The sequence below is a fragment of the Lampetra fluviatilis genome, chromosome 51 (genome assembly GCF_964198595.1).
Source record: "Lampetra fluviatilis chromosome 51, kcLamFluv1.1, whole genome shotgun sequence".
NCBI classification, from domain to species: Eukaryota; Metazoa; Chordata; class Hyperoartia; order Petromyzontiformes; family Petromyzontidae; genus Lampetra; species Lampetra fluviatilis.
Window position 1 is genome coordinate 6404373 of NC_136325.1, and position 18940 is coordinate 6423312.

Below are 18940 nucleotides of genomic sequence, written 5' to 3' on the forward strand. Positions count from 1 at the left end.
GCGAGAATTTCATCATCGCTTGCAGCTGGGGTTGGCATCGTCCCCCACTCCACCTGATGTCGAGGGTAAATGGGCGAGGTTTAAGACTGTGACTCATGCAGCTGCAATGGCTGCTTTGGGTACGCGGTCCAGACCTCCCCGGGAACCCTGGCTGACGGAGGAGGTGTTCAGGTTAATTGAGAAAAAGCGACAGGCCCACTCTCATCGCCTACAGCATCCCACGTCAGAGAATGAGGAGGTTTACCGCAGCCTTCGCTCGGAGGTTCGGAGAGCCGTAAGGCGCTGTAAGGATGGGTGGTGGTCGCGGGTTGCTGAGGAGATGGAGTCTGCCTCAGTGGCCCGCGATCACAAATCACTATTTAACTCCATCAAAAAAGTAACCTGCAGCGCCACACCTATTACCATCATTAGAGGAAAAAACGGTGATCCAATCTCCGACCCCCAGGAACAGGTTTGCAGATTTGCTGAGCATTTCTGTGAGGTCCTGGGGGAGGGAAAATCTCTCAGCCAGGAAAACATCATGGCACAAAGTGGGGATAACCCTGCTGAGGCTGCGGTGCCTCAAATATTGGAAGAGGTCACCCCCTGTGAGTGGCTGGCTGAGGTACCGGCTGTTGAGGAAGTACTGAGGGCGATCCGGAGTCTGAGACCAGGGAAGGCACCGGGCAGAGATGATCTCCCAGGCGAAATGCTGAGGGAGGGTGGCGTTTGTGCACAGACTGCCCTATATGACATCATAACAACAGTCTGGACCACTGGACGGGTTCCGCAGGACTGGAAGGATGCCCTGGTGGTCCCCCTCTTTAAGAAGGGGGACCGCACAGACTGTAACAACTACAGGGGCATCTCACTCCTCAGTGTGCCGGGTAAGGTCCTGGCAAGGATTATTCAACATCGCCTTGCTAGGCATGCTGAGGAGAGGCTTGCGGAGCCCCAATGTGGTTTCAGGAAAGGGCGGTCCTGCACAGATGCCATATTTTCTGTCCGTCTGCTACAGCAGAGGTGTAGGGAATTCCAAAAAGACCTACATCTCTGCTTTATTGACCTGGTCAAGGCCTATGATACCATCAGTAGGACTGGGCTCTGGGTTGTTCTTCGTGCTTTCGGAGTCCCTGACCCTCTGCTCACGATCATTAAGGACCTTCATGATGGTGAGCGGGCCCGGGTAAAACTACGTGGCCGGGAGTCGGAGCCTTTCCCTGTACACCTTGGGGTGCGACAGGGATGTCCTCTGGCTCCCACATTATTTAACATCTATTTCGACTGCGTAGTTCGTGAAGCCTTCAATAGCTGTACCGGGGGAATTACCATTTGGTACAGATATAATGGGAGGCTGATCGACGCCCGGGTGCGATCAAGGGATGGCTCCCTATTGGTCAACCACGTTATGTATGCCGATGATTTGGTAATAGCTGCTCATTCAGAAGAGGAGTTGGAGACGCTGCTGCTGAGGCTGGAGTGTGCCACTAAGAGGTGGGGCCTTACCATCAGCCCCACCAAAACTAAGCACCTGCCTGGGTATTTTGTACCATCGGGCACTCCGCCCCCACAACTCCCAATCGGTGATGGGGCAGTTGTGGAGAGAGTAGAGAGTTTCCCATACCTGGGCAGTGTGCTCATGACCAGCTCCAGTTTATCAGCAGAGGTCTCACTCCGAATCAGTCGAGCGGCAATATCTTTTCATCGGTTGCGTAACGCTGTGTGGAAGCTACCTGGTCTGTCGCTCCGCACGAAGCTTCAGGTCTTCTCGGCCACGGTCATTCCCTCCCTTCTCTACGCTTGCGAAACGTGGACCCCCCTAGTGGAGCATCTTCGCCGGTTGGAAACATTTAGGCTGGCCTGCCTACGATCCATCCTGGGTTTGACCAGGCTGGATTGTGTGAGGAGCTCACAAGTCCTTGAAAGATCTGGGCAAAGTCCCATCAGTGAGCTCCTCCGGCAGGCAAGGCTGCGTTGGCTGGGTCATGTAGCCCGCATGCCCAGCCACCGCATGCCTAAACAGCTTTTGTTCGGCCGGATCGAGGGGGCTAAACGGGCGCGGCACGGGCTAGAGAAGAGATGGAGTGATGTGGTACAGGAGGACGTGGAGCTGAGTGGACTTGCCGATGACTGGTACCAGCGGTGTCAAGATCGGCCTCAGTGGAGGAGGCTCGTGAAGGACGCTACTGGGCAGTTGGAGGCAGTCGCCCTCCAACAACAACGGAGGGCGGAGGAGCGACGCTCACAACAACGAGCGGAGCGCCGGGTGGCTAAAGCACAGCAAGTTGGCACAGTAGGGGGCACAGGTGGTGCATCAGCCAGTCATCTCGGTCATCTCGGTCAGTCGACCCGTGGCACCTGGGTCTGCCCCGTGACCTCCTGCCAGCGGGCGTTCGACACTTCACGTGGCCTCAAGGTGCACATGGCCTGGCACAAGCGTCGTGGTGACGTCACCGCCACTTAGTGGCGAATGGCGGTTGTTGTTGTTGTATGTATGTAAGGGTGTGTGTATGTACGTTTAAGTGTGTGTGTCAGTGTGTAAGGGTGTGTGTATGTGTGTATGTGTGTAAGGGTGTGTGTATGTGCGTGTAAGGGTGTGTGTCAGTGTGTGTAAGGGTGTGTGTATGTGTGCATGTGTGTGTGTAAGCGTGTGTGTATGTGTGTGTATAATGGTATGTGTGTGTGTATGTGTGTTAGTGTGTGTAAGGGTGTGTGTATGCGTGTATGTATATGTACGTGTGTGTCAGTGTGTGTAAGCGTGTGTGTATGTATGTGTGTTAGTGTGTGTAAGGGTGTGTGTATGTGTATGTGTGTATGTATATGTACGTGTGTGTCAGTGTGTGTAAGCGTGTGTGTATGTGTGTGTATAATGGTATGTGTGTGTATGTGTGTTAGTGCGTGTAAGGGTGTGTGTATGTGTGTGTGTGTAAGCATGTGTGTGTGTGTAAGGGTGTGTGTATGTGTGTGTGTGTATGTGTGTATGTGTGTGTAAGGGTGTGTGTATGTGTGTGTGTGTAAGCATGTGTGTATGTGTGTATGTGTGTGTAAGCATGTGTGTATGTGTGTGTAAGGGTGTGTGTATGTGTGTGTGTGTGTGTAAGCATGTGTGTATGTGCGTGTAAGGGTGTGTGTATGTGTGTGTGTAAGCATGTGTGTTAGTGCGTGTAAGGGTGTGTGTATGTGTGTGTGTGTGTGTAAGCATGTGTGTATGTGTGTGTAAGGGTGTGTGTATGTGTGTGTGTGTGTAAGCATGTGTGTTAGTGCGTGTAAGGGTGTGTGTATGTGTGTGTGTGTAAGCATGTGTGTATGTGCGTGTAAGGGTGTGTGTATGTGTGTGTGTGTAAGCATGTGTGTTAGTGCGTGTAAGGGTGTGTGTATGTGTGTGTGTGTGTGTAAGCATGTGTGTATGTGTGTGTAAGGGTGTGTGTATGTGTGTGTGTGTGTGTAAGCATGTGTGTATGTGTGTGTAAGGGTGTGTGTATGTGTGTGTGTGTAAGCATGTGTGTATGTGTGTGTAAGGGTGTGTGTATGTGTGTGTGTGTAAGCATGTGTGTATGTGTGTGTAAGGGTGTGTGTATGTGTGTGTGTGTAAGCATGTGTGTATGTGTTTGTGTGTGTAAGGGTGTGTGTGTGTGTGCGTGGCAATTATCTGAATCAGTTCCTGTGCCCTCATCTCGAACGCTTCAAACGAGTACCTGACGTGACGTTGTAATAATCGCCACTGGAGAGACAAAGGCGGCCGGGCGTGGTGTTGCCCGACCATCAACTACGTTCCTTGCTGGCCTTAATTAAAAGTTAAAAACATCAAGCCATTATAATTTAATTTACCAGGTCGGCCCACTGAGCCACACTGCTCGCTGTCACAAGCGACCAGGGCATCACAAATGATCGAAGTTGCGTGGAAATGTAAAGCAGCGACTCGAAACGCGTGATGTTGATTCTAAATGTGGAGGGAACGCACCCCGGAGGACGCGGAGAAACATTTCAACGCGACCACGGGGAGAGAGTGAGAGAGAGAGACACGCAAACTCCAAATATACAGCAGCAGGCGTCGGGGTCGGGATCGAAACCACGACCTCCTGCACACCAGGTGAGGTAGTTAACATCTCCTAGCCACCGTGATGATGATGAGAGAGAGAGACACGCAAACTCAAAATATACAGCATCAGACGTCAGGGTCGGGGTCGGGATCGAACCCACGACCTCTTGTACACCAGGCGAGGGAGTTAACATCTCCTAGCCACTGTGATGATGATGATGATGCGAGAGAGAGAGACACGCAAACTTCAAATATACAGCAGCAGGCGTCGGGGTCGGGGTCGGGATCGAACCCACGACCTCTTGTACACCAGGCGAGGGAGTTAACATCTCCTAGCCACTGTGATGATGATGATGAGAGAGAGAGAGACACGCAAACTTCAAATATACAGCAGCAGGCGTCGGGGTCGGGGTCGGGATCGAACCCACGACCTCCTGCATATCAGGCGAGGGAGTTAACATCTCCTAGCCACCGTGATGATGATGAGAGAGAGAGACACGCAAACTCCAAATATACAGCAGGCGTCGGAGTCGGGATCGAACCCACGACCTCCTGCACACCAGGCGAAGTTACCACACACACATGCACACACACACACACATGCACACACACTTGCACACACACACACATGCACACACACACACACACATGCACACACACATGCACACACACACATGCACACACACACATGCACACACACACATGCACACACACATGCACACACACACACATACACACATGCACACACGCACACACACACATCACACACACACATCACACACACACACGCACACACACATACATCACACACGCGCACAGTGGCACACGCACGCTCACTGTGACACAGGGTAACGCACGCATCACCACAATCACTTGTTTACTCAGCTGCGAACCTGAACCTGGATCGTGCACGGTCCATCACAATCTCCCCTACTCACTCTCCCAATATCTCTCTAACCCCCTTCTTCTTTCTCCCCATCTCTCCCCCCATCTCTCTCCCCATCTCTCTCCCCACCTCTCTCCCCATCACACTCACATCTCTCTCCCATCTCTCTCCCCATATCTCTCCCCATCACACTCACCTCTCTCTCTCCATCTCTCTCCCCATCTCTCTCCCATCTCTCTCCCCATCTCTCTCCCCATCTCTCTCCCATCTCTCTCCCCATCTCTCTCACCATCTCTCTCCCCATCTCTCACCCCATCTCTCACCCCATCTCTCTCTCACCATCTCTCTCCCCATCTCTCTCCCCACCTCTCTCCCCATCTCTCTCCCCATCTCTCTCCCCATCTCTCTCCCCATCTCTCCCCATCTCTCTCCCCACCTCTCTCTCACCATCTCTCTCACCTCTCTCTCCCCTCGTGCTAAGCTAAATACATCCGAACCCGCTTGCAGGAGAGAAAGGGCTTTACGCAGTAGGGTGCGTTGCGCGCCACTGTTTCAGCTATTCTCGCATTTTTGTCTTTACAAAGTATGCTTCAGTGTTTCCGTGTAAATTAATTACTTGACGCAACAGATAGATGTAAACGTCTGCGCAGGTGACCGATAAACACATTAGTGCGATTGATTTACGTGTCTGTGTGTCTGTGTGTGTGTGTCTGTGTCTGTGTGTGTGTGTCTGTGTGTGTGCGTCTTTGTGTCTGTGTGTGTGTCTGTGTGTGTGTGTGTCTGTGTCTGTGTGTCTGTGTGTGATTAGCGGTTAGCGCGCTGCGCTCCGAACCTGGCGACCAACACCGGTGACGATTATCTGAACCGGTCCTGGGCCTCCTCTAGGTCGACTCAGCCTGAAACGAGTACCTGGTGCGGTGTGTAAACATCGCCACTGGGGAGACAAAGGCGGTCGGGCGTGGTGCTGGCCACCCACCCCCCTCGTGTGCCACAGTGCCGGTAGCCTTCATAGGTGCTACACACTAACAGCACTTGCCCCAACAGTCTGTTACAGCCTATACGGGGGGTCTTTGTATTCGCTACCCCGCCACCCCGCCCCCACCATTTCTTCGTAAAATAAAATAAGAAAGATACAGGCGCAGCTCTGCAATTTCTCTGAACGTCCGCTGTTGGCTTGTGAGAAACACCATCCTCTGTCGAGAGCGTATCTTGTCCATCTCGCTATACGCTATACGCTTAGTTCTTTGAAAGCTTTTCGTGACTGCAGCCATTCACTTTCATTTGGATTCATCTTCTTGGTTCTTTCGGTAAAGTCACGTAGAAGGGAAATAATAAAATAATAAAAATAAAACACAATGAAATAATAATATATTTTTATCATGTTTTATTTTTATTACTTTATTATTTCCCTTCTACGTGACTTTACCGAAATAATAAAATAAAATAAAAATATATTTTATTATGTTTTGTTTTTATTATTTTATTATTTCCCTTCTACGTGACTTTACCGAAAGAACCAAGAAGAGTTTAATTTTAGTTTAACTTGCCGACGTCAGCCAGCCGTCTTATACGAGATTAGATTACACACGCTTCACCACCACATCAAACTAACTACCTATCACAAACTACTTGTGGTGGTGATGTTGAGGAGGAGGCTCGTGAAGGACGCTGCTGCTGCTACTGGGCAGTTGGAGGCAGTCGCTCTCCAGCAAACAACGGAGGGCGGAGGAGCGACGCTCACAACAACGAGCGGAGCGCCAGGCAGATAAAACGCAGCGGGTTGCCACAGTAGGGGGCACAGGTGGTACATCTGCCGGTCATCTCAGTCAGTCAACCAATGGCACCTGGGTTTGACCCGTGACCTCCTGTACCTAGCCTGGCACAGCAGTCAACCCATGGCACCTGGGTCTGTCCCGTGGCCTCCTGTACCTAGCCTGGCACAGCAGTCAACCCATGGCACCTGGGTCTGTCCCGTGACCTCCTGTACCTAGCCTGGCACAGCAGTCAACCCATAGCACCTGGGTCTGTCCCGTGACCTCTTGCCAGCGGCGAGCCTTTGCCACTTCACGTGACAGCCTCGAAGGGCACCTAGCCTGGCACAAACACCAGGTAATGATGACGACGATGACGATTTAATTATTTGAAAAAATTGCCACTCATTGCTTCAACTGCCGCGCCCGGAGATCGAACGAAACCGGGGACCTATGGATTGCAAGTGCGTTGTGCTGACCGTTACTCCATCACCACCACCACCGTAAGAGCTTGGGCTCTGTGTCATCTTGAAATGAAGCATGGTTTGGGAATCGCAGTTGTTCAATAGTTCAAAGCTTTAGTGGTAATGATGCTGGTGGTGGTGGTGCTGATGACGATGTTGTTGCTTCTTATGATGATGATGATGTCAGTGGTGGTGGTGACAGTGTTTGAGAGACACACACACGACCAGTTGCACAGAAAGATAAAGGCAAAGCCTGTAAACAGACTGTAGGGGCAAGTGCTGTTAGCGAGCACCTATGAAGGCCGCCACGGTACACGAGGGGGTGGGTGGCCAGCACCACGCCCGGCCGCCTTTGTCTCCCTAATGGTGATGTTTACACAGCGAGGCAGGCACTCGTATTCTAAGGCTGAGTCGACTTAGGTGAGGCCCAGGACCGGTTCAGATCATTAATCGTCACTAGTGTTGGTAGCTGTAAGCAGATTCCTAGGTTCGTAGCGCAGCGTGCTAACCGCTGCGCCACCGCTCCCCACCATAATATAAAAGCTAAAGATCCCCGATATAGCCTTCACAGACTTTAGGGGCAAGTGCTGTTAGCGAGCTCCAATGAAGGCCGGCACGGCACACGAGGGGGTGGGTGGCCAGCACCACGCCCGGCCGCCTTTGTCTCCCCAGTGGCGATGTTTTAACACACCGCACCAGGTACTCATTTGAGGCTGAGTCGACCTAGGGGAGGCCCAGAACCGGTTCAGATAATCGTCACTGGCGTTGGCCGTGAGCGGGAATCGAACCCGGGTCGCCAGGTTCGTAGCGAAGCGCGCTAACCGCTGCACCACCGCTCACCAAGTTGACAACAACAACAACCGCCATTCGCAACTAAGTGGCGGTGACGTCACCACGACGTTTGTGCCAGGCCATGTGCACCTTGAGGCCACTTGAAGTGTCGAACGCCCGCTGGCAGGAGGTCACGGGGCAGACCAAGTTAACACACACACATGCACACACACACGCACACACACATGCACACACACACACGCACACACACACACGCGCACTCACCATGCACAGTGCCATACGCACGCCCACTGTGACACAGGGTAACGCAGCATTGACACACGCATCACCACAATCACCTGTTTACTCAGCTGCGAACCTGTAGCTGTATCGTGCACGGTTCATCACAACCTGGTCATCTCCCCTACTTACTCTCCCAATATCTCTCTATGACCCCCCTCTCTTTCTCCCCATCTATCTCCACTCACTCTGTCTTTCCCCATCTCTCTACCCATCTCTCTCCCCATCTCTCTACCCATCTCTCTCCCATCTTTCCCCCATCTCTCTCCCCATCTCTCTCCCCCATCTCTCTCCCCATCTCTCTCCCCATCTCTCTCCCCATCTCTCTCCCATCTCTCTCCCCATCTCTCTCCGCATCTCTCTCCCCATCTCTCTCCCATCTCTCTCCCCATCTCTCTCCCATATCTCTCCCATCTCTCTCCCCATCACACTCAGCTCTCTCTCCCCTCTCTCTCCCCATCTCTCTCCCCATCTCTCTCCCCATCTCACTCCCATCTCACTCTCATCTCTCCCCCCATCTCTCCCCATCTCTCTCCCCCATCTCTCTCCCCATCACACTCACATCTCTCTCCCCCATCTCTCTCCCCATCTCTCTCACCATCTCTCTCTCCACCTCTCTCCCCATCTCTCTCCCCATCTCTCTCCCCATCTCTCTCCCCATCTCTCTCCCATCTCTCTCCCCATCTCTCTCCCAATCTCTCACCCTATCTCTCACCCCATCTCTCTCTCCCATCTCTCTCCCATCTCTCTCCCCATCACACTCACCTCTCTCTCCCCATCTCTCTCCCCATCTCTCTCCCCATCTCTCTCCCCATCTCTCTCCCCTCTCTCTCCCCATCTCTCTCCCCATCTCTCTCTCCCCATCTCTCTCCCCCATCTCTCTCCCCATCACACATCTCTCTCCCCCATCTCTCTCCCCATCTCTCTCACCATCTCTCTCTCCACCTCTCTCCCCATCTCTCTCCCCACCTCTCTCCCCCCATCTCTCTCTCCATCTCTCTCCCATCTCTCCCCCCATCTCGCTCCCCATCTCTCTCCCCCCATCTCTCTCTCCATCTCTCTCCCATCTATCCCCCCATCTCGCTCTCCATCTCTCTCCCCATCTCTCTCCCCATCTCACTCCCATCTCACTCTCATCTCTCCCCCCATCTCTCCCCATCTCTCTCCCCCATCCTTCTCCCCATCACACTCACATCTCTCTCCCCCATCTCTCTCCCCATCTCTCTCACCATCTCTCTCTCCACCTCTCTCCCCATCTCTCTCCCCACCTCTCTCCCCATCTCTCTTCCCATGTCTCCCCCATCTCTCTCCCCATCTCTCTCCCCTCTCTCTCCCCATCTCTCTCCCCATCTCTCTCCCCATCTCTCTCCCCATCTCACTCCCATCTCACTTTCATCTCTCCCCCCATCTCTCCCCATCTCTCTCCCCCATCTCTCTCCCCATCACACTCACATCTCTCTCCCCCATCTCTCTCCCCATCTCTCTCACCATCTCTCTCTCCACCTCTCTCCCCATCTCTCTCCCCACCTCTCTCCCCCCATCTCTCTCTCCATCTCTCTCCCATCTCTCTCCCCATCTCTCTCCCCATCTCTCTCCCCATCTCTCTCCCCATCTCTCTCCCATCTCTCTCCCCATCTCTCTCCCCATCTCTCTCCCCATCTCTCTCCCCATCTCTCTCCCCCTCTCTCTCCCCATCTCTCCCCATCTCTCCCCCCATCTCTCTCCCATCTCTCCCCCCATCTCTCTCACCTCTGAACGGTGTGTTTAAAAAATAGAACATCGCCGCTTTGGGAGACAAAGGCGGCCGTGCCGGGCGTGGTGCTGAGCACCCACCTCGAGTGCCGTGACGACCTTCGTGTGTGTGACGCGCATACAAGCACTTGCCCCAACAGTCTGTTAGGGATATATGGGGGGTCTTTGTCTTTGTGTGACACCTGCCTCCCCCCATCTCCCCCCCCTCCTCCACCACCCCTCCTCCTCCCCCTATGAGTGCCAACCCCATAGGGGGGTGCTCGGAAAGGGGGGGGGGAAGGGGGGGCACTCATAGGGGGAGGGGGTGAGGGGGGGGCTAAGCCGCTTCCTCGGGGCGACCAGGAGAGACCCGCAGATACATTCACGAGCTGTAGGTGTGTGTGAGTGTGTGTGTGAGTGTGTGTGTGTGAGTGTGTGTGTGTGAGTGTGTGTGTGAGTGTGTGTGTGAGTGTGTGTGTGAGTGTGTGTGAGTGTGTGTGTGTGTGAGTGTATGTGTGAGTGTGTGTGTGAGTGTGTGTGTGAGTGTGTGTGTGAGTGTGTGTGTGAGTGTGTGTGTGTGAGTGTGTGTGTGTGAGTGTGTGTGTGAGTGTGTGTGTGTGAGTGTGTGAGTGAGTGTGTGAGTGTGTGTGTGAGTGTGTGTGTGAGTGTGTGTGTGAGTGTGTGTGTGAGTGTGTGTGTGTGAGTGTGTGTGTGAGTGTGTGAGTGTGTGTGTGTGTGAGTGTGTGTGTGAGTGTGTGTGTGTGAGTGTGTGTGTGTGAGTGTGTGTGTGAGTGTGTGTGTGAGTGTGTGTGTGAGTGTGTGTGTGAGTGTGTGAGTGTGTGTGTGAGTGTGTGTGTGTGAGTGTGTGAGTGTGTGTGAGTGTGTGTAAGTGTGTGTGTGTGAGTGTGTGTGTGAGTGTGTGTGTGAGTGTGTGAGTGTGTGTGTGAGTGGGTAGGGGTATTGTAGCGGTTGGGTCGCTGGGCTACGAACCCAGCGACCCAGGTTCGATTCTCGCTCACGTCAACACCAGTGACCAATATCTGAATCGATCCTTGACCCCCTATCCCTAGGTCGACTCAGCCTTTAAATGAGTACCCGGTGCGGTGCGTAAACATCGCCAACTGGGGAGACAAAGGCGGTCGGGCGTGGTGCTGGCCACCCACCCCCTCGTGTGACACATTGCCGGCTTTCACAGGTGCTCGCTAACAGCACTTGCCCCAACAGTCTGTTGAAGCTATACCGGTGGGGTGTGTGGTGTTGTGGAAAATCCTTGTGTGTGTGTGTGTGAGTGTGTGAGTGTGTGTGTGAATGTGTGTGTGAGTGAGTGTGTGTGAGTGTGTGTGTGTGAGTGTGTGTGTGTGTGTGAGTGTGTGAGTGTGTGTGTGAGTGTGTGAGTGTGTGTGTGAGTGTGTGTGTGAGTGTGTGTGTGAGTGTGTGTGTGAGTGTGAGTGTGTGTGTGAGTGTGTGTGAGTGTGTGTGTGTGAGTGTGTGTGAGTGTGTGAGTGTGTGTGAGTGTGTGAGTGAGTGTGTGTGTGTGTGTGTGAGTGTGTGTGTGAGTGTGTGTGTGTGAGTGTGTGAGTGTGTGTGAGTGTCTGAGTGTGTGTGTGTGTGAGTGTGTGAGTGTGTGAGTGTGTGAGTGTGTGAGTGTGTGAGTGTGTGTTTGTGAGTGTGTGTGAGTGTGAGTGTGTGAGTGTGTGTGTGAGTGTGTGTGTGTGTGAGTGTGTGAGTGTGTGTGTGAGTGTGTGTGTGAGTGTGTGTGTGAGTGTGTGTGTGAGTGTGAGTGTGTGTGTGAGTGTGTGTGAGTGTGTGTGTGTGAGTGTGTGTGAGTGTGTGAGTGTGTGTGAGTGTGTGAGTGAGTGTGTGTGTGTGTGTGTGAGTGTGTGTGTGAGTGTGTGTGTGTGAGTGTGTGAGTGTGTGTGAGTGTCTGAGTGTGTGTGTGTGTGAGTGTGTGAGTGTGTGAGTGTGTGAGTGTGTGAGTGTGTGTTTGTGAGTGTGTGTGAGTGTGAGAGTGTGTGTGTGAGTGTGTGTGTGTGTGAGTGTGTGAGTGTGTGTGTGAGTGTGTGTGTGTTTGTTCGTGCGCGCCTATCAACACGAGCTACCCTTCGCATTGATTATCAATTTCGCGGGGGAGCGTCTTTAATGCAATGATGATGAGTTATTCACACTCCTAGCTGTGAGATTTTCCTCCTTCCACTGGCTCCTCCTCCTTTGGCTCCACGATCAACCCACGATCACGTGCTCCTGGCACGAGCGGAGACTGAACGCAGATCCGCGACTTCGAGATCGTAATCAACAATGTTGATTTTGCTCACAGATGTTCACAGGACGTCGCAGCAACAAATGGTCGCAACGACATCATCGGAGCGCAAAGTACGAGAAAAGTAAACAGGCAGAGGTGGGACAAAGTCATTGTTATGCAAGTCCAAGTCGAGTCGCAAGTCATCAAATTCATGACTCGAGTCTGACTCGAGTCCAAGTCACATGACTCGAGTCCACATCTCATAGGTGGGACAAAGTCATTGTTATGCAAGTCCAAGTGGAGTCGCAAGTCATCAAATTCATGACTCGAGTCTGACTCGAGTCCAAGTCACATGACTCGAGTCCACATCTCATAGGTGGGACAAAGTCATTGTTATGCAAGTCCAAGTGGAGTCGCAAGTCATCAAATTCATGACTCGAGTCTGACTCGAGTCCAAGTCACATGACTCGAGTCCACATCTCATAGGTGGGACAAAGTCATTGTTATGCAAGTCCAAGTGGAGTCGCAAGTCATCAAATTCATGACTCGAGTCTGACTCGAGTCCAAGTCACATGACTCGAGTCCACATCTCATAGGTGGGACAAAGTCATTGTTATGCAAGTCCAAGTCGAGTCGCAAGTCATCAAATTCATGACTCGAGTCTGACTCGAGTCCAAGTCACATGACTCGAGTCCACATCTCATAGGTGGGACAAAGTCATTGTTATGCAAGTCCAAGTCGAGTCGCAAGTCATCAAATTCATGACTCGAGTCTGACTCGAGTCCAAGTCACATGACTCGAGTCCACATCTCATAGGTGGGACAAAGTCATTGTTATGCAAGTCCAAGTCGAGTCGCAAGTCATCAAATTCATGACTCGAGTCTGACTCGAGTCCAAGTCACCATGACTCGAGTCCACATCTCATAGGTGGGACAAAGTCATTGTTATGCAAGTCCAAGTGGAGTCGCAAGTCATCAAATTCATGACTCGAGTCTGACTCGAGTCCAAGTCACATGACTCGAGTCCACATCTCATAGGTGGGACAAAGTCATTGTTATGCAAGTCCAAGTCGAGTCGCAAGTCATCAAATTCATGACTCGAGTCTGACTCGAGTCCAAGTCACATGACTCGAGTCCACATCTCATAGGTGGGACAAAGTCATTGTTATGCAAGTCCAAGTCGAGTCGCAAGTCATCAAATTCATGACTCGAGTCTGACTCGAGTCCAAGTCACATGACTCGAGTCCACATCTCATAGGTGGGACAAAGTCATTGTTATGCAAGTCCAAGTCGAGTCGCAAGTCATCAAATTCATGACTCGAGTCTGACTCGAGTCCAAGTCACCATGACTCGAGTCCACATCTCATAGGTGGGACAAAGTCATTGTTATGCAAGTCCAAGTGGAGTCGCAAGTCATCAAATTCATGACTCGAGTCTGACTCGAGTCCAAGTCACATGACTCGAGTCCACATCTCATAGGTGGGACACAGTCATTGTTATGCAAGTCCAAGTGGAGTCGCAAGTCATCAAATTCATGACTCGAGTCTGACTCGAGTCCAAGTCACATGACTCGAGTCCACACCTCTGTAAACAAACACAACTCTGAACGATCCCACGCCAGGCAAAGCCCCAACAGAGGTATGAACTTTTTATTTTTTACAAAAGCGAGCCGGCCACAGATTTGTAGCTCAACAAACTGGCTCATGATTTGAGACATTTGCAGCAGCAAAACAATTTGGACAGTGTACACGCGCACTGCTTAAATGTGGAGGGTTAAAAGCAGAGGACCCCGAGAGAAAACCCGCACAACCACGGTGAGAATTTTCAAATATACAGCAGCAGCAGGCGTCACGGTTGGGATCGAACCCACGACCTCCTGCATACCAGGCGAGGGAGTGAACATCTCCTAGCCACCGTGATGACGATGATGAGAGAGAGACACGCAGACTTCTAATATACAGCAGCAGGCTTCAGGGTCGGGATCAAACCCACGACCTCCTGCATACCAGGCGAGGGAGTGAACATCTCCTAGCCACCGTGATGATGATGATGATGTGTGTGTGTGCCATTGTGCGTGGGGAGCGGTGGTGTAGCGGTTAGCACGCTGCGCTATGAACCTTGCGACACGGGTTCGATTCCCGCTCACGGTCAACACCGGTGACGATTATTAGAACCGGGCCAGGGTCCTCTCCCCTAGGTTGACTCAGCCTCAAATGAGTACCTGGTGCGGTGTGTAAACATCGCCACTGGGGAGACAAAGGCGGTCGGGCGTGGTGCTGGCCACCCACCCCCTCGTTCGTGTACCGTTCCGGTCTTCATAGGTGCTCGCTAACAGCACTTGCCCCAACATTATGTTAAGGCTACACGGGGGACCTTTGTGCACAGAGGTGCCCAAAGGTTAGGACACGTAGCCTAATTATATTTATTTTAACAAATCACATCGGATTATTTAATTCCCGTTAACGGACGTTTCAAACTTGACTTGCATTCCACGTTGACGCATATTTTTTTGTGCGTGCACCGAATTGTAATTTTAAGTTTTTTTTTTTAAGATTTCAAGTAAAAATAAAATAGGGCGATGTGATCTTTGAAATGTTCATCAATTATTCTATCGTCTAGATTCATGCAGGGTTTTTCCTTATCGATGATAAGTAAACAATGATGTATAACACTGGTCAACACACTTTTTGTGGTTAAACATATTCGCCACCGTTGTTGTTGTTGTTGTTGATGTTCTTGTTGTTGTTGTTCGTGAGCGGGAATCGGACACGTGTCGTTGCTAACCACTGCGCCACCACTCCCCATTAAACATAACACAGGTCAACACACTTTTTCTGGCATAAGTTATTCCAACGGTTTCAAGGTAATTTTGGGGTGCTGATTCCAAATCTGGCATCAGTTTTTGTCTATCACATCAGGTTTTTGAGATATCAAATATAGCATTTTCAATAAAAACTGCAGAAGAAAAATATTGAATAAATGTGGATATCTACATTAAATTATATTATAAACACACTATCCTAAAAATACAGCACCGTGTTTTAACACTAAGGCAGTCACTGACTCGCAACAACTTGCAATCATAAGTGACGGAGTTAATTTCGGGTAAAATCAATGAAAATGGGGTATGCCGATAGCATAAAAATTAGATGTGAATTAGTCTAATACAGCTGCAAAAGTCCAGGCCAGAAAAAAAGTTTTTTTGTTGTTGACCAGTGTTATAATGCTGTAACGATAACAGATACAATATTAACGAAAATAATGAATGATTAATGGCAAGGTTTCAAATCAATGTGTGTGTCCTGCCTTTTGGCGCCACCCTCCTGTATAAGCGACGTTTCGGGCAACGACCCTTCGTCAATAAACATTACAACTAACGCGGTGTGCTAACCACTGCGCCACCGCTCCCAACTATATATGTTTACATATATACGCGGTATATACACACAGATAATACACACCATTAACATTAAGTCAAGGACAAAGATCCCCCGTGTAGCCTTAACATAATTTTGGGACAAGTGCTGTTAGCACACGAGGGGAGTGGGGTGGCCAGCACCACGCCCGGCCGCCTTTGTCTCCCCAGTGTCGTCGTTTTACCCAACCCCACCAGATACAACATTCAAGGCTGAGTCGCCCTAGGGGAGGCCCAGAACGTGTTTCAAATAGTCGTCACTGTTACCGTGATCGGGTATCGAACTCGGGCGATGGGATTCGTAGCGCGTTGGGCGAACCACCGCACGCACCGCTGTTCCCCCAAGACAAACACAAGGACAAAGATCCCCCGTAAAGCCTGCTGGGGCAAGTGTTTGCTAGCGGGATATTCAGGGGATGTCTGCGGGCATACACAAACACTCCGAAAATCGACCGCTACATACCCCGATGCAACCACGCTTCGTACACCTGCGCATGCACAAATGCACGCGTGCCAGGGTCGGTAGGCAGAGACGACGCCTCCTTGAGACGCGTGTGAATGGCTCAAGAATTACGCATTTTGTTGTCGTTGTTGTTGTTGTTTTTCTTTTGACGCATCCCAAACGCCACTCAGCTCGACGCAGCGTTGTCGATTCTTCGGGGGGTCACATCGGCAGCAGTCAGGGGGCTCGCTTGAACAGCGACTACTGCCAGATGTGTTACACTCAACCGGCAAAAGACAAAGATCCCCCGTGTAGCCTTAACAGACTGTAGGGGCGAGTGCTGTTAGCGAGTAGCAACCTATGAAGGCCGGAACGGCACACGAGGGGGTGGGGTAGCCAGCACCACGCCCGGCCGCCTTTGTCTCCCCAGTGGCGAATGTTCGCACACCGCACCCAGGTACTTGTTTGAGGCTGAGTCCACCTAGGGGAGGCCCAGGACGCTGTTCAGATGATCGTCACCGGTGTTGGTGGCAGTGAGCGCGAATCGAACTCGGGAATGCCGGATCCGTAGCGCAGCGCAGCGCTAACCGCTGCACCACCGCTCCCGACACACGCCCACAGAGACAAAGATCCCCCGTGTAGCCTCAACAGACTGTTGGGGCAAGTGCCGTTAGTAGCGAGCAGCAGCAGCTACATATGAACACACAAAGACAAAGATCCCCCGTGTAGCCTCAACAGACTGTTGGGGCAAGTGCTGTTAGTAGCGAGCAGCAGCAGCTACCTATGAACACACAAAGACAAAGATCCCCCGTGTAGCCTCAACAGACTGTTGGGGCAAGTGCCGTTAGTAGCGAGCAGCAGCAGCTACCTATGAACACACAAAGACAAAGATCCCCCGTGTAGCCTCAACAGACTGTTGGGGCAAGTGCCGCCAGCGAATAGCAGCACCAATGAAGGGGCGGCACTGGGCACGGGGTGGTGGGTGGCCGGCAAACCACGCCCGACCGCCTTTGTCTCTCCCAACGAGAGACCCCCGTACACCTCACGACCTGCCCGCTTACACACGCGCCACAAAGCGCCTACCGCTCGCCACACAATCGCTCCAGGTCGCAACGCAAATCCCGACGAGGCAAAGCTAAAGCTCTCCCGTCTAGCCCTCGAGCAGACCCCGCAAAGGGGGCAAGTGCTGTCAGCGAGCGCCTATGAAGGCCGCGACGGTACACGAAGGGGGTGGCCATCAGCACCGCCAGGCCGCGCGCGGTCACATCACGAACGCGCGCGCGTGCACGTGCGCGCGTGCACGTGCACACGCACGCACGCGCGCGCGTAAAGGGGCGGCAGCTGATAGCCGGGACTCGATCGCGAAGAGACTCACGGAGTCGGAGATGCGGGGCTCCGAGCTGACAGCAGAGAAGGCGAGCAACGGAACGCCACCATCACCATCACCACCACTACCACCACCTCCTCCTCATCATCATCCAAAGGCAAAGATGCCCCGTAAAGGCTTAACGGACTTTCCTGGGCAAGTGCCGCTTTAGCGAATGGCACCTACGAAAGGGCTGCACGCGCGGTGTATACGGCGGACAAACTCTACGCCCGGCCGTCTTTGTCTCTCCCAGTGGCGACGTCGTTAACAGGCGCAGCGCCAGGTACTCGTTTGAGGCTGAGTCGACCTAAACGGGACCGGTTCAGATGATCGGTGGGCGCGTGTTGACGGAGCCGTGTGCGATAATCGGTGTGCGCCGGGTTTGTAGTGCAGCACGCTAACCACTAAACTACACCACCACCACTCACCACCACTCACCACCACTCACCACCACTCACCACCACTCACCACCACTCACCACCACTCACCACACACACACAGAGACTCTGAGTTCTCAGTTGTGAGCGCCGCGCATCGATAGGTGGCGCTTAGAGTTGACCCGGGCATTGTCCTGCTGCTACTGCTGCTGGTGGTTGTTGTTGTTGTTGTTGACGTTGTTCACGTGTTGTTGTTGTTGTTGTCAATGTTAGTGTAACACGTAGGCTTTCGCCGCTAATATCATCCATAACACTGGTCAACACACTTTTTCTGGCATAAGGTATTCCAACGGTTGTAAGGTGATTTTGGGGTGCTGATTCCAAATCTGGCATCAGTTTTTGTCTATCACATCCGATTTTTGAGATATAAAATATTGCATTTTCAATAAAAACTGCGGTAGAAAAATATTAAATAAATGTGGATATCTACATAAAATTATATTATAAACACACTATCCAAAAAATACAGCACCATATTTTAACACTAAAGCAGTCACTGACTCGCAACAACTTGCAATCATAAGTGACGGAGTTAATTTCGGGTAAAATCAATGAAAATGGGGTATGCCGATAGCATAAAAATGAGATGTGATAGAGCAAATCTGAGATCAGATTTAGAATCAGCCCCCTGAAATTAGTCTAGAACAGCTGCAAAAGTCCAGGCCAGAATTTTTGTTGTTGTTGTTGACCAGTGTAATAGAGTTTTTTTTTTGGTTAACCCAATGTTGTTGATATGAACAGTTAATATCGCTGCGGTTTGGTTGTCGTGAACATTGTCGATGTAGTTGATATTAAAAACAAATCAAATGAATTGTTGTCGATGTCTTAATGCTAGATTTGAAGCTTTCGTGACTGCAAGGAATCATCTTCTTAGGTTTTTTCGGTAAAGTCACGTAGAAAGTAAAATAAAATAAAAACAAAAATCACGACGTTTCGGAGGCTGTGACGGTCCCACCTGATGACGGAGACTTGTGTTGCCTCCGAAACGTCGTGATTTTTGTTTTTATTTTATTTTACTTTCTACGTGACTTTACCGAAAAAACCTAAGAAGATGATGTCTTAATGCGTTTACGATTATTCAGTGCATTTGACTGCTATCGATTTGCACGCGAGAGTCAGCT

At 51.4% G+C, this 18940-nt stretch overlaps 1 long non-coding RNA gene across 1 annotated transcript in view; it reads right to left on the reverse strand.

Annotated features, from left to right (window-relative positions):
• The window catches only part of LOC144948911 (uncharacterized), a 124072-nt gene extending 106494 nt beyond the window's left edge, over window positions 1-17578 (reverse strand). Inside the window, exon 1 of the long non-coding RNA XR_013640217.1 lies at window positions 17392-17578. This is a non-coding gene — a long non-coding RNA (uncharacterized LOC144948911). The remainder of the gene's footprint in view (window positions 1-17391) is intronic.
• Between the last annotated feature and the right edge of the window lie 1362 nt (window positions 17579-18940).